The sequence below is a fragment of the Neopsephotus bourkii genome, unplaced genomic scaffold (genome assembly GCF_033783945.1).
Source record: "Neopsephotus bourkii isolate Nb327-2 ecotype Australia unplaced genomic scaffold, CSIRO-AGI_Nbou_v1 NB_234, whole genome shotgun sequence".
Classification (NCBI taxonomy): Eukaryota; Metazoa; Chordata; class Aves; order Psittaciformes; family Psittacidae; genus Neopsephotus; species Neopsephotus bourkii.
Window position 1 is genome coordinate 17468309 of NW_026900744.1, and position 21998 is coordinate 17490306.

At 47.3% G+C, this 21998-nt stretch overlaps 1 long non-coding RNA gene across 1 annotated transcript in view; it reads left to right on the forward strand.

Moving 5' to 3' along the window:
• The first annotated feature begins 363 nt into the window (after positions 1-363).
• The window catches only part of LOC133208030 (uncharacterized), a 37619-nt gene continuing 15984 nt past the window's right edge, over positions 364-21998 (forward strand). Inside the window, exon 1 of the long non-coding RNA XR_009724218.1 lies at positions 364-422. This is a non-coding gene — a long non-coding RNA (uncharacterized LOC133208030). The remainder of the gene's footprint in view (positions 423-21998) is intronic.

The window sequence follows — 21998 nt, forward strand, 5'->3', positions numbered from 1 at the left end:
GTGGTGCTGTGTCCCCATCGTGACAGGCTCGGAGGCCAAGGTCTGTTTGCATCAGACTGTAGGGCCAGAGCCCACTCCTCATGGGCTGTGGGGCCAAGACCTGCACACAGCAGGCTGTGGGCCCAGGTCCAGGTTGCCTGGGGGGGGTGTGGGTGTGTGTGCTATGAGCACTGGGACAGTGAGCAAGCATGTAGGTGTCTGACTTTAAAATGCTTCCAGAAGTGTGAGTATCTGTAGTGTTGGGGCTGTTTGCTTCTTAACAGAGGCTGTTGAGGGCAGTGCAAACTCAGGGAGTCTGGCTGGGCAGGCACTGCAAAGACACCCTGAGAGCTGCTCACCATGCTCTCCCTCCGTCCAGGGCGTTTTGGCTCACAGGGACGCACAGGTGGAAGTGACCAGCCAAGCCTGGGATGCTGCACAGGGTAAGTCTGGCTGACTGCAGCACGCAATTCCAGTGGGTTTCCTGGGGATGGAGCTTTTAGTCCTGCGATCCTTCTGCCTCTGGCCGTGGGTAGGAGGGCCAGCAGGCTGCACTGGGGCCGTAGCCCTGCTGGGTGTCCTCACAGTTCTGTTTGCTGTAGCCCTGTGCCCATACACCCTTATGTCCCTTAGTCACAGCTGTAGAGTGATTCAGACAGCAGTGCTTGTGGGGCGACCTTCTGTGAGGGTGAGTATGTTGCCATCTTGGCTTTATGCTTTTTGCTGTCCTCTAGTTTTTTGAGTTAGTTTAAAGCAGTATGTACCTCTCACCTTGAGCATTAAACGTTTTTGCTATTGAACATGGTCTCTCCTGTTCCTCAGGCAACCTCTGTGTTGGAGGGAAATGATGAGCACAGATGAGTTCCTGCTGGTATAAGTTTGCAGATCAGGCAAATGCTTTTAGAAATCTTGTGGGTTTGGGATCACCCTGCATGTCCTTAATTTCTGACTCTATTCTCGATCCCTCAGAATTTATAAGGGAACATGAAGCAAAGTTTTTATGAAATAGCATGCTGCAAAGGCCCTTATAGGCAGCTCAGTGTGCAGCCATGGGTGTAGGGGTACAGGATTTTCCTTGCTTGCATGTGGCCTGTTGCACAATTCAGTTTTAGTATCATGGGGTTATGGAGATCCAGAGTCATAGAAGAATGAAGAGGCTGAATCAACCTTGTCTTGTGCACATATAATGTGTGTGAGTTGGATATCAGTCTTCAGTGGAGGAGCTAAAAAAAAAGAGGAGAGACTATGGGTGATGGTGGCTTCTCACAGCAGGGTGGGTATCTTGGTTTTGGTGAGATGTGATCTTCTATTAGCTTATTTCTATGGAAATGTAGAGGTGGGATGGCTGGCTGCTTGGACTAGGAAGGTTGGAGGAGCTTTTTTCTGTGTGGCTTTGGTTGTTTCAGAGGTGGTGAATATTCTGGGTAACCCCGGTGCCTGCAAAGTTTGTCTTGAGTTTCTTGTGGCCTCCCAGTGAACTCGAGATAAACTGGGGCTAAGGCTCTCTTTTCCTTCTGCATCCTCTCCTGAGAAAACTGGAAATGCATAAACCTGATGCTAATTGTTACTCTGACTGATAGCAGCAATTAGGGTCTGTAATTCGAGATCAAGTCTCTGCTATGTGGAGTGTTACAACTGCTGCCTGGGGGAGCTCTCTGCTAAATACTCTGAGCTGCATGCTTCAAGGATGCTCTGGGATGCTCCTAAATGCTACCAGCTTGTAAAGGGAGGTGTGTGTGTTTCCAGTGAGCTGGACTAACTGTGCCCTAACACCATGATTTATTTCAGAATTGCACACCTAATCTGCTGGTGAGATCTTTGCACCCTCACTTCCCACTGCATGGCACAACTGGCAGCACAACCAGCTGCCCTGCCTCTCCGGAAGGGCTGCTGCAAGAAGACACTGCCTTTCCTGGCTCTGCAGTTCAGGCATCCACTTCCCAGATGCTTTCAGTCTCATGTGGGTCCCGCTGGGCATGGCAAGGCCATGCTCATTTAGAACTGTTATTTATTAGAAGAAGTACTGGGTGATGACCCTGTCTCTGTCCCTTCAGCTCCCGGTGATATCTGTGACGCAGATGGTCTTAAAAGGTCACTTGTTTCACCTTGCTTAATGATACCCTGTAGAAAGCAAGCTTTCATTGCTTGCTAGAGTGTCAATGGTACATGAATATTAATGAAACCTTGGTGGTCCTATGGTGCTGTCATGGCTGTGGAGAGCTCATTTGGAGCTGCTGGGCAGTGCGGGGAACTCCATGATGGAGTGATAATAAAGTGTTCATGAACTCTCCTCTGGGGTGCTGCTCAGGTCTTTGAGTTTGCAGGCTCCTGGCGCAGCAGTATGAGACTGGCTTTTCTGAAGCTGGCTGTGCACAACAGCGTGAGCATCAGCAGGGGAGGGATTTACAAGGATGTTTTGGGTGCTGCAGGTATGGGAGAGTCCGTTGGTCGCAACTTCAGTTGGCAAATGGTCTGGTTAATAGAATTTAATGTTCTAAGGCTCTGAGCTGGGACTGGGGCAAGGACAGATGCAATGCAACATCTATTAAAATGGTCTCTTTGGGCTGCTGGTAGTGGGTGGGAATGGGATGGTGGCTGTTATATGCACAAGGGTAGAGCATAAATTTGAGTCTGCAGAAAGCGAGCTTTTGCTGAATTAATCCAGGCAAGTCCCTTCCAGATTCTGCTACCCTGTGTGGAAAAGTCAGGAGTACAACTGAGATCTTGTAAATAAAACAGTTGGGTTTGGAAAAATGAGGCTTTTTACATACTGATCTGGAATATATTACACATATATTGCACTGCATGCTGCCTTTAATCAGTGTATATTTAATATCTGTGCTTGAATGGCAGCAGAGTTGTTCCTCAAAAGATTAACATGGAGAGAGGACCCCAGATCTTGTTCTGAGCCCTTATGTGGCTCCTGAAACGACAGCCCAGAGTTAAGCTGTATCTGGTAAATAGTTGTTGGCTCTTATTTTCTTACCTCTGGAGAAGAATCTGCTTCTCTCCTGGAGTAAACAGACTTCACTTGCTCTGCTTGTGCTTAAAGCAGTATCTTCTTCCCTTCCTACCTTGGGTGTTCCCTTGCCATAGAGGTTGAAGGAAGGTCCTTCTGCATGGATTTCTGCTGGATCAGGGCCATAGGAATTTGGCAGTGTCTGATTATAGTAATGGGCATTAAAACACATACATCCTTCCTAAAAACCTTCATATACCAGTGCCTGTAGGAATTGTCCCTTAACCAGGTTTTTGCATCATGCTATATTGCTGTGCAGACTTTTGCTCCACAGAGGGACCAGTCCAAAATCCTCTGATCAGAAGGAGCATTGCCTTTTCTGCAGATCCTGCCAGATGTAGCACAGCTGAGCTCACTTAGGTCTAAAAAAGGACAGGTGGTGGCTTGTGTCCTCTCCAGGCTTATGGCCACTGCAGTCAGCTGTGTCTTAGCAGTGTAGAAAGCCTTCAGGGCCTGAACCCTACCTGCATTCTGCAAAGTTGCTCACCTCTTTCATTTAACACTTAAGGATGAAATCCATAGGTGGGAGCCAATGGTGTATGCTAATTCTTATCACCATGTCTGGCAGCCCTGGTCAAACTGGCTTCCTTTTACAGTAAACAAGGTATGAACAGATCAGAAGGCTGATCCTTCTCTCTAGTTACCCAAAAACTCACAGAAGAGCATGGCTGGTGTAGGAGTATCATGTGCTTAGGGAACTGGCTAATCGGTTCTGCAATGTGGTTAGCATGGTCTTGGGAGGGTTGTGGCAGAAGAGGAAAAGGCACATTCGCCATGGCAGGAAGACTAGGGCTGCCTTTGGGAAAGATGCTGAATGGTTTCACAATTCCTCGTCTTTGCTCAGACACACTGGAGATCCTTAGCCCTCTCATGATGGTAGGAAAGACAAGCCTACAAAATGTTCTCTGAGCCTGTGCCCGTGCACCAATGTGTCAGAGAATAATCCATGTGAGTGAAAAAACAAGAGGGTCTGCTGTACCTGTGAGCCCTGAGGGACATATGCCACTGCTCTTGGAGATTTAAAGCTCTGAATATTACCTTGAGGATGTGGATTATATTTGCAGAGGGGATAAAAAGAAAAAAAATTCAACTGCTAGAAGGTTTTGGCAGTGTAGGATGATGTGTCACCTTTCTTGACATGTTTGTCTTCAGCAGAGACTGTATCCAGTGGTAGGATGAAGAGATGTTACATACTGTATGGTGTTAATTACGAAGGGAAGATCACATGAAAATCGAATGAAATTGAATCCTTCTGCATTTGATATTCCCAGAGTTGAAGTCCTTGGTACATCTCATTAGTTTAAAAACCCTGATGGAGAGAGCTCAGCTTCGAACAGGAAATTGATATGACACTGAGACCTGGGAGAGGATTAGCTGCCTGCTTCTGAACTTGTCCAAAGGAGTTGAACATGTAAATGTTCCTACAGAGCAGCTCCCTGCAAGAATACATGCTGGTTAATTAAGGCCCCTGGGACCACACAGCTGCAGTGAGGGAGGGATACAGTTAGTGCATGAAGTCTTGCCGCTGTGTTCTCTCTGCGGTGAAAATGCTGCATGAGCTGTATAGGCAAGTTCAAAGCTTTGAGTGTGCAGGCTCTACTTAGGTGCTGGTGAAAGAGATGCTTTGTTATACTTCTCAGTGAGCTTTGCTGGCACTGGATTAGGATTGAAGTAAACAGGGTATGGTGTTCTGGGGCTGATGTGTTGTCCCATCTGGTGGAGGTGTCTGCAGAGGCTGCGTGGCTGGGAAGTGAACCTGGGTTTCGCTCACAAGTGATGTGAGGACTGGCTTTTGTGGCAAAGGGTTAGGTTCTATTTTGGGCCTCTGCAGGGATGTTGAGGGCCTAAAGCTCAATACCAAAACACATCTGGTTTCTTTGACCCATAATCTTTGCTCTAATGGTATGAAAATTGTGACACCAAGACAACACCCTTGCTGTGTACAGAAAGCTGCAACTGGTCTTTTTTTAGGTTTGCCAGGGAATAAAGGCCATCAGATGCATGCCATGCCTGTCGGTTCTTACCTGTGAGCCTATCTGCTTTGGGCCCTGCTGGGTTTACCATTCTGATGAAGCACTTTGTAACAGCTATATGTGGAGAGAGGATATTTCCCATTTTTTCTTGCAAACACCAGCCGGTGCTGTGTGCACTCTGAAGGCGAGGTGCTGATGATGAAGAATCCATGGCTCGGCACCACACCAGGTTTTCACCAGTGTTTTGCTTCTTCTGAAAACAAAATGTGTTTGGACCAACTGTAATCTCTGTGGTGGGTGCAGTTTGCAGACCACATGCTTCTTGTGTGTTCAGAGGGTACTTACTAGTTGGGACGCTGCAGTCGCTGGGCAGGATTACTGGAAGGAGGGCTGGTGGGACCCTTTGCTTCCAGTGGAGTGACAGAGGCTGTGGAAGCCTGCAGGGATCTGTCTGTCAGCGTGATGCCTCTGCTTTGGACAGAAACCCCTGACCAAGTAGCCAGGAGGTGACAGTCTGTGCCTCCCTCCGGCATGGCTCTCCTCAGGGGAAGATCTTGTCTCTCGTTGAGGCAGTGGCCTGTGGCAGGCTGTGTGGTCATGTGGAGGCAGGGAACCTCTTCACCCATCCTCTGCCTGTGCATCTCTCAAGCCTTGCTTAAAATAAACAGACCTTCAGGTTCTCCATTGGAAGAACAGCTCCAGTGAGGAGCCCCAGAGGAGAACCCTTGTCCCAGCACAGTGCATCACTCATGCTGAAGTTGCTGCTGGAGATGATGTTGATTTGGAGCAGGGAGCTGTGCTTTATGTAAGTTGATGGTGTTGCAGCTTCCATCTGAGGATAGTCTAGATAGGGACTCACCAGCTTGAAAAAAACATGAATGAGGAGGACTTGAGACACACCTATAAAATCACCTAAGAAGCTGATTAGGAGGCAGTTGTTTGTTGTTTCCTGCAGGGCAAGAAGCTGGGGCTCCCCACCAAAAACAGTGGGCTGCAGGTTTAAACTAAACAGTACTACATGCTGGGGAGTGGAGGGGGGTGGGGGTGGGTAGGGACTCATTCAGCCCTGTAAACTTTACTGGGATGTTGTGGAGACGAAAAAAATATCATGAACATTTAAAAAGGAATTTGGTAATTTCATGGCAGATAACTCTTGATGATGGTTTAAACGTAGCCCTGGAGTGATTTATAGCTTGAGAGTTTCTAAGTGCTGGGCTGCTAGGAGCTGGAGAAATGTCCTGGGAAAACACCTCCATGTTCCATCTTCTGTTCAGTTCTTTCCATTAGCATCAAGCTTGGTTGCTGTTGGAGACAGAAGGCTGAATTAGAGGGACCTATGGTCTCCTGGCTGGTGCTGTCATGAGTGGACACAGGTGGGTAAATGACCCTTGCATGCATCATCTAAAGCAAGATCCTCCTTTCTGGGGGGCTGCAATCAAAAGAGCCATTTCAGGTCTAACACTGGTGACACATGTTCCTTGGTACAGGGAGATGCTCGAGTGACTTCTCCAGTGCCCAAGCCTGCCTGTGCAGAAGTTGAGGCTATGTTTAGGGGCTTGCTTGGTGACAGTTCTGTGCAGTTTTAGTGAATTAAACAGTAAGTAGGATTAATAAAAATGTATCAAAATATGTAAACATACATATCACATATCTTTGATAATGAGGGAGCAGTTAATAAGTATTTGCAATCAGTGTTCTTACCTGAAAGATTTCTCTGAAAGCATTTCCGAGGCTGCTCAAACAACTCATTTATTTCCATCATTTTAACAACCTGTTTTCTCAAGGCAATTGAAATGACTTGCTTAAAGAGCTGTGTCCGCTCCTTCCCCCCTACAGCACACTCCATTTTACTAAGCCTTTGCTTGGTTTCTGGCTTCTGGCTGTGTCCTGAGCAGCTGGGATGGATCCTGGACCTAGTGCTGGCTGGGTTCCTGCCCTGATGGAGATGTTGGCAGGGCAGGTGGGCAGCCTTGACTGACAGTGACCGACTGGTTTATAATCATGCACGTGGACTTCCCTACCCAAAAGCCAGCATATACAAGAGCTGCCTTGATGCACAGCCTGGGTGTATGTGTGTCACTTGGAAACACTTGTACTGGTTGGAGGAGCACTGTTTTGGCAGCTTTGGGAGCAGAGTACTTCTTTGCTATTCTGCTGAAGCAACTCTTCCCACTGATGTGTCTTGAGGGCTAGTAGGACATTGTTTTTCTTAGTCACCCAACTGCTGTGCCTGGTGCTTTCAGTGCTTTGGTGAGCCATTGTATGCATCCTGGTTCTGCTGTGGTGTAGAGATGCAGGTCCCTACCTGCTGCTTCCAGGACATGTGGGCATCACATAGATATGGATAACTTCTTTAGGCTGTTGGAGTAATATTTCTTTCTCTTTCTAGAAAGCCATGTGTGGGTAGCTGGCTGGTTGCCAGAGCAATGCATCTCTTGAAGACTGTATGATTAATTGAGGGTGGTGCAGGAATAGTCTAGATCTCCATGATACCAGTCCAGCAAAGGCATACCATTGTCTTGGTCCTAGCACAAATGAGTGTTGGGCCTGTGTCTCTTCCTGAAAGAGCTCTGGAGCTGGAGCATGTAGTCTTAAAATGTTGCTGTCCTACCTCCCAGCTTGGGCACATCCCAGGACAAAGCTTTGACAGATTAGTGCAAAAAGTGGGGATGATCGCTGCCCACTAGAAATCACAACTTACCTAAGGAAAAGCTGGCTAAGGAAAGGTGTCAGGTGAGTGGAAGCTTCAGCTTTCAGGGCTTTTTTCCATGTATTTCTAGCAAAGATTTCAGTGTTCAGGCTGTGCTCCTGCTTTGCCTTCCGCTGAGGTCTGGGGAGTTGGGAGGCATGTGGCTTGTGGTGTTCCCCTGTTCCCTGGGGTTATTTCCTGTCCTCTCTGAGGATGTGTTTGGGCTCTGCTTTGTGGGATAACTAATAAGGCTGTCAGACCCCTTGTCCCAACAACCTGAGAAGATAAATAGTCTAACATGTGCAGCTACCTTCACAGGTCCTGAGGCCCCAGCAGGAACCAACCCCATGACAGATGAGCTGACAAGCAGGGCTGACACAATTGGGTCAGCGCAAATGGCAAAGAGATGGAAGCCGTGACTCTTTCTCCCTTCCACTTGGCACCCCAATGCCTCTGGGCCAGACAGTGGCCACTTATCACCACCCCCTTCGGTGACTGCTGTAAGCTGCAGCATGAGAGCCTCATCTAGAAGAAAGACACCAGTCATGGTCCTAATGCTGCTCTGTGGAGCTGCCATCTGTCCTCTCCTTGGATGTCGCTGCAAGGGCAGCCTGGGAACATAACCCAGTGCTGATGGTCTGTCAGATAAGCATCTGGTTAGACTGTGTTCTACATTTCTACCTTCCCAGCACACTGTGGTGCTGCCTTTCTCCAAAAAGGTGAGCCTTATGTACCTGCACATACAGATGTGTGTGTGTGTGTGTGTATTATATATATATGTATATAATTTTTTTAAAGAGCTCAAACTTTGTGCTTTGTGGCTTGGTGCCTCTTCCCCTGTCTGGCCTCCTGCAGCCTCTCAGCATTCTGTGCCTCTTCTCTCTCAGCTGGAGCCTGTTTGTGTGCTGAGGGAATGGTTAGTTTTTTGGAGAGGACTGTGCAAGTAATTGCATGAGTTTCTTCTTTTGTGGATGGGTGAGGAAAAATTGACAAGGCAGCTGCAAATGAGTCTTGTGAGTGTCCTGGAGTAGTGAGCTGAGAGCTCTGAGCTAGTCTTAGTGTGCAAAATCCATTAGCCAGAAGCAGAGCTGCTTCTGAGCTCAGCATTCAGTACCTGTTACGGGCTGAATTAGTCCCTAATTTCTGTCCCTTACAGTTAAAATGACTTGGACATTTCTTTTTGAGATGGGGTATTGCTTCTGACTAAGGACCCTACAGCCATGGCTCTACTGACTATTAAATTGTTCTCAGAAATGCAGTAATCGTCTTGCCCCCGGGTCAGTGTAGGCTGGTGCTGTCACCTGCGCTGTGGGGCTGGAAGAAGCACTTTGCTTTGCTTTAGGAAAGCAAATGCTGAGACACATCTGAAGACTCAATGGCTGGAGGTTTAATAAGATCAATACCACCTCTGCAAAAAGATTACATGGTATACTAGGCAGCAAATAGACCACTTCTGCTGGATTTGGAAACCATTTGTAGAGTCTGTTAGGGATGGTAAGGTAGAAGGGACATATCCAGAGTGAACTGAACAGACACAGTAGTTGGGACTCCCACATTAAGGGTTTTGCAGTCTATTAAATAATGGAATTAAAAGCAAAATAAATGAGAAGGTTTTGTTCAAGAAGCTTTACCTGCAGCCACATCATCAACTGACATGGCAGAGCTGGGCTCTGGCACCCTTCTGGCTGTTTCTGCTGCCTGTAGAACAGCTAAGCCAAGGTGGTGGCTTGACACTGCCTTAAAGCTGAAGCTTCACCCTTGCAGAAAGAACAGAGGAGAAAAGAACTGCCAAGATTACAAATGCTTGCTCCTGTATCTATTGGCTAGTGCTGCCACCCTGGAGCCTTGAAAGGTATTGGGAGGGGACATCTATCAGGCTTTTGTCTTGATAGAGAAGAGCTAGTCAAGGGGGAGGCTTGGAGATGCTCGCTGTTCCCACCTAGCAGCTTGTTGAGTCTTCCACTGCACAGTTAGCAAGTCAAAAGGTGTCCTGTGCTCAGGAACATCCCCATTTCTCCTGTTCCCATCCCTTGTGCCGCACCACGTGCTCTGCAGCCAGTGTTAATGCTTCCTTTGTATGTGTCCCATGGTGAGCTGACTTGAGTTGAGGAGCAGCTTTCGAAACAGCCTCTCTGGGCCTGAGCCACTCTGTCAGCCTTGTTTGAGCTGCCCTTGTGCTGCCATCACCTCCTGCGGTGTGCCCTCAGAATAATTAACTCTAATAACAGATGAGCGATAGCCTACTCATAGGAGCCTTCTCAGGTCCTATCATTTCTCCAGTGGTCTGTCCAGTCTCATTTGAAATACCTTGCAGGATGAATTACAGTGCTCTGAGGGAATCTGCAAAATAGGATTACAGGCCAATTGAATCCATCTGCAAAGTGCGGGAGGATAATATATCACCTTATGGATGGATTCCACTCCCCCTTTTGTTGTTTCAGAACTCCTGAACCTAGTAAGAACAACAGACACTTTAAGGAAGAAGCTCTGTGGTGTAATGAGGAGCTGGATCAGGCTGTGCTAACTGAAAGTGGGTGATGCAGAAGGAAAGTCAATGCTGATGATGTGCATGGCAGGAACGGGTAGGGAGGTCAGCCGGGGATCTATACTGTGCTGCTGCCTGGTGTGGTCACTCCGAGAGCAGAGTAACAGTATTGTGAGGCTGTGGGAGTGTGCCATGGGGTAAAGTGTGCTGGGGGAGGCAGGATTGGAGAAAGTTTACCAGCCCTGGGAGGTCTCAGGGACAAATTACACCCTGCTCAAGTCAGTCAAAGCAGTCTCAGTAGGAGCCATGCAGGTGCTGTGACCCACGTGGAGGTCTTCAGTACCCCAGACCATCTAGAAAGGCTCTGTGAGCTGACATGAGGGCTTGTGAAATTAACACAGCCCTTGGGGTTTGTATTAGCAATTCCTGGCTGGCTGTCCTGGCCCTGCTTCCCAGGGTAGAGCGGCTGAGGGCCCTCACATCAGCTCTTGACCCTGGTGTGGTTGGACTGCCAAGGAAGAAGTTAACCCCCTTGCACTTTGGATGGGTTGAGGTTGGCCTAGGGTTAGCTACCAAGCCTCCCTTCCTCTCCAGCTGGGATGCTCTAGCCATTGCCCGAGGGGGAAGGGAAATGAGTTAAACCCATCTTCAGACACGTTTGTATTGATTCTGTCACTTTCTTGCTGCTTGCTGACAGGTGATGGATGGCTCATAATGCGACCGGCACAGTACATTACGTTTCCCATCCAGGGACTCCTAAATCATTTCAAATTTTCAAATTCCCTAATCAATATTTTATCAGTAGCAGAAGAAAGCGGAACAGACCCATTTCTCAAGAGGTAGAAGAGTGAGTGTGTGTGGATGCGTGCTTCCACATATATAGGCACGTGAGTTTGTGTATTTATAATCACAACTAAAGTACTGTTAGTACAATAATTATAATACCTGCAACCATAAAAGTAAATACAGAAGTAGGATCAGGAGCAATGCTTATATTTGCGTGACTTCAGTGTGAAGTAAATTAGAGGTTTGGGTTTCTGATTTGAATGTGCGGGATTAACACTTAGAGGGGTTTGAACTGATTTTTCAAGCCAGTCACTCCATCCTTAGGCAGGGTGCAGGGGCATCAAGGCAGATGGAAACATGCCTAGTTTTGGGGGGCAGGAAACTGTATTTGCAACCACCTCTAATTCAGTGAGGCTCAGATCTGTTACCTGGTGTTGAAGCAGTAATAGGGAAATGTTCCTAGCAAGGTTGTCTGGAGTTGGATTGGGTGGCCCAAGTGGTTGGTTGTGTGGAATTTTAACCGAACATGGTGTTACTTTCTTGGGATCAGTGTGTAGTGGACAGGGGAGGATCCTATTGCTGCTGTGGCCAGTTCCTAGAATGCTGGAAGACTAGGTGGGAATGTGCTTGCAAATGTGTGCTTGAGCTGGTCCTGAGCAAACTGTGTGCTTTTCTACTCCTCTGATGGTACTTGCTGTTGCAGTAGGTGGTCCGGGACCAGCTGTGGTGGGGACTTGGTGTGGTGGGGCTGAATGAGGCTAGAGAATGAAATAGTGGTTCTTTTTGTAGAAGGGTACAGGTGGGCTCTGTGATGTTAGGTTACTGTATGAAGTGGCTAGTTCCAGACTGAGACCCAGATCCAGTGCCTTTGCATGTTCTCCACAGTGGGCTACCTTTACCAGTAGCTCCTAGTTCTTGTCTGGCATCTGGGTTTCTGTTGGGTTTTGGGATGGAAAAGCTCAGGGAAGAATGGAGCTAGTTTCCCCTGCTGTAGGAGGGCAGGCTGTGAAAAGTGGAGGCAGAACAGGGCTTCCTCCCTTCTCCTGCAAGATGATCCTGGTGAGACAGCCAGGCCAGGGGAGCAGGAACTTACTTGTTGGCCCCAAAGATGAAAGCTTTCACTAGATTTTCCCTTTGCTGGTGGTCCTGCATGTGTGCTCCCTGAATCTCTGTTCAACAGTCTGTCTCCCCTGAATTACCTGTTCTCTTAGACTGTATTTACTTATTTATTAATTCATTTATTTATTCATTTGGTTTTTATTTTTTTTTTTATTTATTCCCAGGCTGCATGTTTTCCAAGTAAAAGATTTATTCTTAAGATGTTGTTTTCCCTCCTCCGAAGAGAGCCTGCAAACAGCACAGATGTGAGGCTAAACATAACCCTTCTTGTTACTGTCACCTCTCCTCAGCATTTGCCTGAGTGATCTGGTGTTGTCTTTTGCTTCTGAGTGTTGTTTCACAGCTTGGTTGTGACTTGCTGCTGGAGCATGCAGCATGGTGTAGCTTGCAAGAGACAGCAGGATTGCAGGGTTACTGGTCTTGGGAGCATGTGGCTGGAGTTCAAGGGTGGCACTTAACAAAATCTGTGCTGACTTCTGGCTCTGTCCTAGGCCATGTGGGGACCCTTAGCTCTTTTGGCTAGTGTGATGGCATAGGTTGTGTAATAGGAGAGTTAGACTCTGTTTAGTAGAGGTAATGTAAATGAAAATATGTCATTTGTAGAAAAAACTTCCTGCCTTTTCATGCCAGGCTCTGCACAGCCTCTCTTAGGGGGAGAAACGCATGCTCTTTTCCCAGGGCAGTAGCAGCCTCACCACCAGTGAGGAGCTATTATACTACTACATTTTTGTACCAATATTTTTCTATGCATTCAGAGATTCCTATGGGCTTGCTCCAGAGACTGGATCACAGCTTTGGGCCCATATTTAGGTGAAGGATGCCATCATCGTATGCTCTGGTTTGGTAGGGATGGGGAAGGGCTTTGGTTTGTGTTGTATATAGTGCTTCCTTCCCCCAGAGGCTGTGTGCGTAGCAGGAACTATCCCGTGGGTCCTAGGTTGATCATTGCCAAGAGACATGGGGAAATAACTGATTTTCCTTTTCTGAAAGCCAGGGCCTGAACTGCTAAAGCAGGAATCCTTCTGAAGGGCTCCTGCATACTTCGTGCCCACCTGTATACAGGAGGCAGGTTGTAAAAGGCTGCTTTTCCAGTTAAAGAATGGAAGACTTTAACTGGATGACAGACAATTTAACCAGGGACAAGTTACTGTTTGCTGTGTCATTTAATGGTCTCATGGCCATTTGGAGTTGGATCTGAGAGCCCTGTGGTGAAGTGGAGCTCATTCAGCCATGTTGTGCTGGGCAGCATGTGTCTGTGATTCCTGGAGCAAAGCAGGAGAAAGGAAAGAAGCTACCAAGGTGCCTCCCAGAGAGACAAGGTATTTATCATGTAGCTGCCACCATCCACTCTTCAAAGTAAACTTGGTCACCCAGACTACCTGCTGCCTTCTCTTTCATGTGCAATAGCATGAATTGCCTTTATTCCCTTTGCTTTGGTGTTAACATCTTCTTGTTCTGATGCTTTCCGAGGATGTCATGTATTTCACTGTGAGTGGGACAAGAGTCAGACCCAGACCTTGGTGCTTCACAGTTGCCACCTCCATCGCATATGTGTGAGTCCCTGTCAATAGCTGATCTAAGCAACTGCTGCACTCAGCTGATAAACTCAAGTCCTTCAGCAAAAGAGGAGAAGCCCATTGCTGGGCCACAGCTGACCTTAAATATTGTCTCCCAGGTGAGAGATGTTCTCAAAAACCCGAGATAAAAAATGGGCTCTTAGAATTTGAAAAAGTTAGCTATGGAATTGTGTGTTGCAGTTTGCATCTTTATGGTTGCTGTGCCTGGGAAAGAGGGGAGAAGGTGGGAAACTCTGCAAGCAACATAGCTCAAACAGGAGAAGAAGGGATGACAAAGGGCAGTGCTTAACCCCCATTTGTCCTTAGGATAAGGAAGGTGTTCAACCCTGATCTCCACACACAGCTTTACCTTATATCTTGCATGCTTTAAAACATGCTTAAGGGTCTTGAAGGGGTTTCAGGTTAGGAGTGGGATTTATGTTTTCCAGGATAAAACCTTTTGGCAGAGAGATTTCAGCTTGGCTCACCATCTTCCTCAACTGTCAGGGCTAGGGGATCCTGTGCCTTGTGCTGTGGGACAGAGCTGCATGTCGTGGTACAGCTGCTGTAAGGACAGAGACCTGTTTTTCTCAGCCCGCTTTTTGCTGCACTTGGGCAAGGAGAACTGGCAGTTGCCAGCCTGACCAGAATATCTTGGAAGGAAGCAAATGTTGAGTAGCTCACAAGTGCAACATAATGGCTCTGCATGGCTTTCACATGAACTGGGGTGGCATGAAAGGGGAGTGCCCAGCTGGTTTTAATAGCTGGCTTAAAGGAAGTCCCTTTGTTCATTTAGTCTTTGTTTCAAGTGGTCTGGGGAGGTGAAATCCTCTTGTCTCATCTGGGTCTAAACTGGGTACTGATAAGCAAAGAGCTGTTTTTCTCTGCCAGCCACTTCTGCCAAGCCAGAAATAGCCTGCTGGAGTAAGCTCACCATAGCAGCATTTCTCATTCAGAAGTTAATAAGCTTTGAAATTGGATTTTAATCAACTAATCTTTGATCCTAAGCACTAAGCTCGATTAGTAGGGTCCAGTAAACCAAGCTTCATCTTTCTTCCGTGCTGTCTTTTTTTCCCTCCAATCTAGCAAGCAGGGGCTTGGAAATGTTTTAGCATTTGAGGACCTGCATGTTTTAGAGTTGCCCTGGCTCTTTTGATGTGATCCGTCCCATGAATAAATGGAAAAACTGATCTCTGGTGGACATCTGCTCTTCCAGGGCTGAAGCTTCTAAATGTTTTTTAACGCTCCTTTTGGGGAAAGTGATAGAGCTTTTTTAATCCAACCCTTTGTCAGAAATCAGATGAGGCGAGACATGGGATAGAAGATCTGCTGTGGCCCCAACCATATTCCTCCTGTTCCCTGCATCAAAATAGGGTACCATTAACACAACAGAATCATAAAGAGGTTGGAGGAGTGTCTTGCAATTTATTAGTCCAACCCACCTGCTCAAAGTAGGGTCAACTAAAGCAGGCTGCCTGCGACCACATCCAGTGAGTGAATACCTCCAAGGGTGGATGCCTGTCTGGGCAACCTGTTAAAGTGTTGGATTACCTTTACAGTAAAAAAAAGATCTTGTGTTTAAATATAATTTCTTGTCTTTCAATTTATGCCTGTTACCACTGAGAATAATATGTCTCTGGTCTCTTTACTCCTTCCTGTGAGGTATTTATGCACGTGAATAGGATTCCCCTGAGCTTTGTCTTCTCTGGAGTAAACAGTCTCAGCTCTCTCAGCCTCTCCTTGTATGTTGGATGCTATCACCTCTCCTTCCCTGTTTGGTGTCATCTGCAGACTTGCTGAATGTGCTGTGTCATATCATCCAAGTCACTGATGAAGGTCATTAAGGGCCCATTCTTCCTTTCTTTGTGGATTTTGCCAGGCAGCAAGGGAAACTATAGTGGACTCCAAGGTTATGTAGTTAAGCTTCCACACAAGGGATGGATTCAGTTCAGACCTCTCCAACTTGCTATTCAGCCTCCCCATAAATCTGAGCAAACACTCCTGTCTTAGTTTACCTTCCAAAGACTATTTTCTCAATCAGATGGAGTAGAGGCTGATTTTAGGTTTTTAAAGGCGTTATTTAGATTCTGCTGCACAGGCACCTATTTCCTACAGAAATACTGGCTTAGCGAGCCAAACACAGTTCTCCCCTGTGCTTATCTAATGGTCAAATCTAATGGGAGACATTTCTTCTGGCAGCAGAGTAACCGCACAGAGGCACTGCACGGCTTGCCTACTGTAGTCTAGTTATCTTGAGAGCCAACCCATGCACTACTGTTCTGTTCAGGGTTGGGGCTAATGAGCACCTCTTTCATTAAAATGTTGGCACCTGGACTGCTGGGAGAGTGGTGCAAAGGTCAGGACTTACCAGAGGTGGTTTGGATTTGATACTGTGCTGGCACAGTGCTTGGCAAGCTAGATGTGCTGTCTCTGGGCAGAATCCCTGTGTGTGTCTGCTCCCCGGTACTTCTGCTGGCTGCTATGGAGGATGTTGTATTTCCCTTGCCCTGGGCTATGAAACACTGGCTGGACATTTATCATTTTTCCTCTGAGGAAAGACAACAGAGGGAGTGTAATGGTCCTTCCAAACACATTTTACAATGTAGAATATGTCTATCCAATATAAAACTGCCCTGATGGGCAGCTTTTACTATTTCAAATACTTTTCAGGGAAGTTAAGCTCTGTGATGGTACTTGCTAGGAATATGAACTGTGGTAATGTAGCTTTAGGGGGGGCTGTCAAGCTTGTACTATGTTGACAGGTAGTTTGAAGGGAAGCTGCTCTACTGGACAGTACTTATCTGGCCCTATGGAAAACAGCGTGCTTAGGGTGCGTCAGCTTCCCTTAAAGGTGATGCTTCCAGCCTGCCACAGCCACGTGATAAATTACAAATGATGTTAATCTATGTCAGGCTAGCCAGGCCAACACAGTTACTATAGCTGATCATACCATACTAACACAGTTAGTATAGCTGATCATACCAAGTTATGAAGAGGAATCAAGTTAGCCTGATGAGCATCTTCTAAAAGCTCTGAATCGTACAGATCTATGGGGTGCTGACCCCAAAGCTCCCCAAGCTGCAAGTGGATTTTAGAGGCCCTCAGCTGGGATGATCCTTAGAGGGGGTTCAGAGCAGGTTTGATGCCCCACAGAGTGGTAGACAGGGTCCTAAAAGCCTTTCCCAGGACATGCTCAAAATAGAGAGATCTTGCCTTACGTAGTCCCAGCATTGAAGAGAGGATGCCCTTGCACAAGCCAATCTGCAGAGCCTTTCTTAGGTTTCCTTCTCATTTGTTTTTCTTTCTTACTTGCTGTTTCTACTGAGGGCTAGTTTTCTGCTTCTTAAGTTCAGATAAAGATTCCCCCTGACAAACCTCAGTCACTTCTTGTGTTATCAAAGAGGTCTCACTATGGTGGCATTTGGTGGTCAGTTATTTTGCAAACCTTTTTTGGAGTGAAATTGCTCAATCCCATAACAGAGAGCAAGAAGTCTAGTGTGGCTAAACAGTGTCACAGGATTCAACTTGTCCACCAGAAGCTCAAGATCTTTCCTCGTTACTGCCAGCCACTGGAAGGACTAGAATCACTGGAAATGTCCATTGCATGTAGAAGAGGCACTGGCTTTAGGGGAAGCTGTGGAGTTTACCTGCCCTAGCTGGCTAAACTTCCTGCTCTTTATCAACCATATACAGCCACAGCGTAAACCAGAGAGGTGGTATTTCATGTGTACTATTATGATGAGCAAGATTATCTAGGACCAAGAGCTTGCTGACACAAGCAGCTGCTCCTGCTCTCTTCTGGAGAGAGACCCAAGCTAGAGCTGTATGGTGAGCTACTTTCAAGGGTTCCAAATGCTTCAGATGGTGTTTGGAGCAGATAGAAGTAAGCAGCTGATGATGGTCATGGAAGTTAGAGGTCACTGGGGTCTGAGACATGAGTTCAGAATACAGGACATCCAACACTGAGTCCTTGCTCCACTTGATTCAGAGCAAACTTCAGCTTTTCTTTAGCTTTTCTTTAGCTTTTTTTCCCCTCAAAGCATAGGAAACCTCTGATTTGATCAGTGCTGTCAGTCCCCTAATCTTCCTTACCTAACTTTATGGATGCATCTCCTTGGAAAAGGTTGGCAATATTGAAATAGCACTTTTAACTGTCTTTTTCATGGTTGTGTTATATTGTGACAGGTTTGGATATGATTATGGGAACTAGTAGGAGGATGCTATAGAAATGTTATATGCTGTGATCATGCAAGTCTGGATGGGGGGGGAAGAAGGATGGAAAGCTATTGTAAAACTTGCTCCACTGGGAGAGTAGGGTGTTTGCTGGGCACTGTTCTGAAGGGCTAGTGCTCAGTGTGCTGACAGAAGTCAGTCTGTCCTTTGCGGCAGTCTTGGGGTGGGTCCCAAGGTTCCAACTGTGATGAGCCACTTGAAAGATTTGATTATGCTCAGAAGTTTAGACTGAGGACCCACCAGGGACAGGAGTTGCCTTTTTTTCTTACACTTTGCATTTCCTTTCAATGAAGGCAGAATTTGTTGTCTGTATCATTGGAAGGATGAGACCCTAGACGTACTTGTGTACAGTTAGCAGTCCCCAGCTCCTCTCTGGAGGGCTGGGGCTGGCCTGGTCATGCAGCTACATCAGAGGGTGATGTGGTCCAGCCAGGAAGTTGCCTTCTGTTCCCAGAGTTGTGCTGCTTTTGCTGACACAACTCCTGCAGGGCATCGTGTATTGGTCAGGAGCCAGATGAGCTATTGAGTTTAATTGTCTGCCCTTCTCCATATCCTAGCAGTGTCACCAGCAGCCTAGCCCAGGGCATGTGGCTCATCTCTAGTGAAGGACACAGTCTCATCAGAAGAAAATCATGTCCAGGTGACAGTCCCCAGGGACTGCTTTGCAAAGACGTGCCAGAGCTGCGGGGGCTACAGACTCGCTTAAATTCCAGCAACGAGCTCGTTGGTGCCAAATCCCATTTGTATCACTGAGAAAAATGGTAAAATCATCATTAGGTGTTCACTAAAATACTTTAAATTTTGCAGAACATGAGGCATGAGTCAGGCATTGAAACCAGCATCCAAAGGAGGGAGGGAGTGGGGAGAGACGGCAGGAGTGCTTATGAAATATTTTATTTCACTGGCAAGAGGACAAGAAATAATTGGGCCCTAAATCAAGGAAATGGAAGAAAAGGAACAGCAAATCAAGGGAAATGGTGGAAAATTAGGTCTTAGAGTAGAGAAATGTGTACACATGATCACCTGGTGGTTCTGGCAGAGATATATGCCCATAAATCTTACCTTTTAACCATTTTCCTGCTGCTTTAAGGGGAATAGCGTCAGGTGTGTTGACCCTGTCTGTCTTTTCTAGAGACTACTGTATTTGGCTTCAACTTGCCTGGTGCTGAGCACCCAACTGAGTGGCCTGAACCCCCTTCAGAGCTGGAGAGGAAGCTCCCAGGATGCCTTGATTCTCTGGGGGCAGCCTGGAGACTGTTATCCCCAAGAGAGGGTCTATCATGCAGACCCATCCTATGTCTGGGATGGGGTTGGTGAATGAGGTGAGCTACAGAGCAATCTTCTCTAGGGCTGTAGTGGGTGTATGTGAATACCATGGTGGTGACCGGAATGGCTGGTGTGGTCTGCTCTTCAGCACCCTGCAAACTGGTGCAGGTCTTGATTTCTAGAAGGTGAGGTGGTCCTTAAGCAGCTGGCCCTTACTGCAGATGGTCAAAGGTTTCCCTGCCTGACCATGACTGCAGCTGTATTCCCAACAAGACTCACTAGTACGGCATGAGGGATATCTCTCTTTCGGACTTCTTGTGACCTGGAAGAGCCATGTGACCTGTGAGGTCCTGCATGGGCACCCAGGCGCACCTCCCTGCAATTTACCTCTGGCCACAGGACATCCCAATAGATCCTGTAATTATGCTGCTTAAAAGAAAGAAAGAAAAAATCTTTATGCTCCCCTTAAGGTCCCTGTCTTATTTTTCTTACACAAATAATGAACCACAGAAATGCAGCTTCCCTGTTTGCTTTCTCCCAGCCTCCCTCCTGCTGCACAGTGCTCATTAACTCCCCTAACGCTCAAGTCAGATGTGGCCTCTGGTTAAAAACAGCAACCACCCTCGTGCCGTGCCTGTTTCCCAGGAGCTGGCAGCCAGACAATAACACTAGTGGGATCATCTTCACCAGGAGATGTCAGCCCCCCTGTGAGATTTCAGTAACTTGAACGTGGAGTGTGTGTGTGTGGGCCCAAAGATTAGAAAACCCCAAAAAAGAATGCTGGAAAAAGGAGAAAGAGGAAAGCTGCTGTTTGGGAGAGGCTGCTGGAGAAGCTGCATTGCTGCCTATCCGTGCTGGGGTCTGCTTTGGGCAGATAGGAATTTCTGCTGGGATTGCAGGTCGTGTGAGCTATGTTGCTGCATTGCAACTCCCTCCTTGTGGTTTGTAAAATCAGCATAGCCTTTCTGAGCTGCTTTGGTATCTGGGTGTGAAAGTGCTCTGCAAGAGTGAGGTGTTAAATTATTCTGTTGGAAACAAGAGTCTCAGTGGAACATTGTTTTAAAATAGCCAGCCTAGGCCACGTGGTTGTGCGTGGTTTGAAGAGCTCTATTAAGCAGATAAAAACATTGTCTCCTTGCTTGATAATTGAGTATAATGGGGGTTTCCAGAAATGTCTAACACAAACAGTGCTCCCACAAAGCCTTCAATCTGATTTTGTTTCGCTGTTGGTCCATCCGGTCCATTCCCTGGTGGGAATCCGGTGTCAGGCTGCCCTAGGACAGCCACCCAAGGAAGGCAAGCCCAAGCCCTGCATGCAAGGATTGAGAGAGTGCTGTGAGTCTGAGTGAGGGTGTCACTGCAGATCCCTGATTCCCATTTGAAATGGCTGCATGCCCAGTGCCAGACTTCCCCATGGCACTCTGTGGGGTGTCTCTGTAGGGCAGGAAAGCTATCGTCCACTGCTTTGGTGTGCAAGGACTAGCATCCTCTTTGGGGACCTGGGATGCTAGTCTGGAAGAACCTGGAAGAAGCTCCTTTACCTTTGGCTGTCAGGCGAGCTCTGTCTGGTGTTATGTGGCCCTGGGGCTCAGCTCATAATGCTGTTGTGGGTTCCCTTTCAAGACCCGTGCATTGTTTTGTTTTGTTTTTTTAAGTTACCATAGCTCCTCAGGCTGCAATGGAGCTAACATTCATGCTAGCAGCAGCTGAGATTATCGGTAGCTGTCGGGGGTCATTATGCAGAAGCTCAAGTCCTGGCCAGCATGCTGCCATAATGATCCCTGGCTGAAGGCATGTCCAAGAGATGTCAGACAAAACTTAGTCTGCAGTGTTTTCTGCCCTTTAAAATGTGAAAGCCGATGGAAGACGCTGCTGTTTGGGATGTGTGTCCAGGCACAACAGTGTAGTTTTTTCTGCCAACTTTTCTATCACCTCAGTGTCTGCTTGCTTGTTTGCTGCTGTTGCATCTGTACTCTCCTCCCCACTCCGTTTCGTTTCTAGCATAAGAAGTTATTTAGCCCACAAGTGTGCTGGAGCCTTTCGTGCATGGAGAGCTGCAGCACAGAGGATTCCAGAGACAATCTTATTTCCTCTTGCCAGCACAAGCTGCCCAGCCGGAGGATTCAGAAACACAACATCTGCAAGTCTTAAAAGGGAGTTATGCTCTGTTTGACTGCAGCTTAAAGCACGGGGAATAGGGGAGGGAGAAGCCATTCGGGAGACTGGTGGGTTTTATCAAGCCACTCATGGTCCTGTGTCACAGCTGCAGTCCACCCCATGCAGATACGTTAGTGGGATGGCTGTGTTCAAGCTGGGGCTTTAATTTGTAGCTGGTCTGTAGATGAGCAATGAACAGACTTTCCCCATGGGAAGCCCTGGTTTATGGGGCGAGGAGATGCCTCCTGGGTAGGCTGCAACATTAGCACCAGAATGGCTGTCCTGGTGTTATGTTGGCACTTGTTAGTCCTGATGTTCAGCAGGGCTCAGTATTTGGATGCAGACCTCCTTACTGAAGTGGTTTTGCTTTCCCATAGTGGCAGCTTTGAACAGCACTGTGCTGTAGGGGTAGACCTGCTTTCTTGGCAGTAGCTTCACATAGTTCAAATGCTCCCATTTCCCAGAGTTGTGCACAGGTCCTCTTGAGATTGCCTCTGCTGGGACCCTGAAAAGCGTGTTGCCAGCCCATACACATGGTGGCTATCAGGGGGTGAAGCACATGAGGTGAGTTCAGGAAACTGTTGTGTCCCTGTGTTTCTCAGTGCTGGTCCAAGTAAGCCTACTTGAATGCTGTCTTGTCACTTGGAGTTCCCTGGCCTCTATAGCAGCTCTGAGCTTAGGTTCAACAGATTAGTTTGGTTAGTGGGGTGTCTGAGAGGTTTACTCTCTTCCTGAG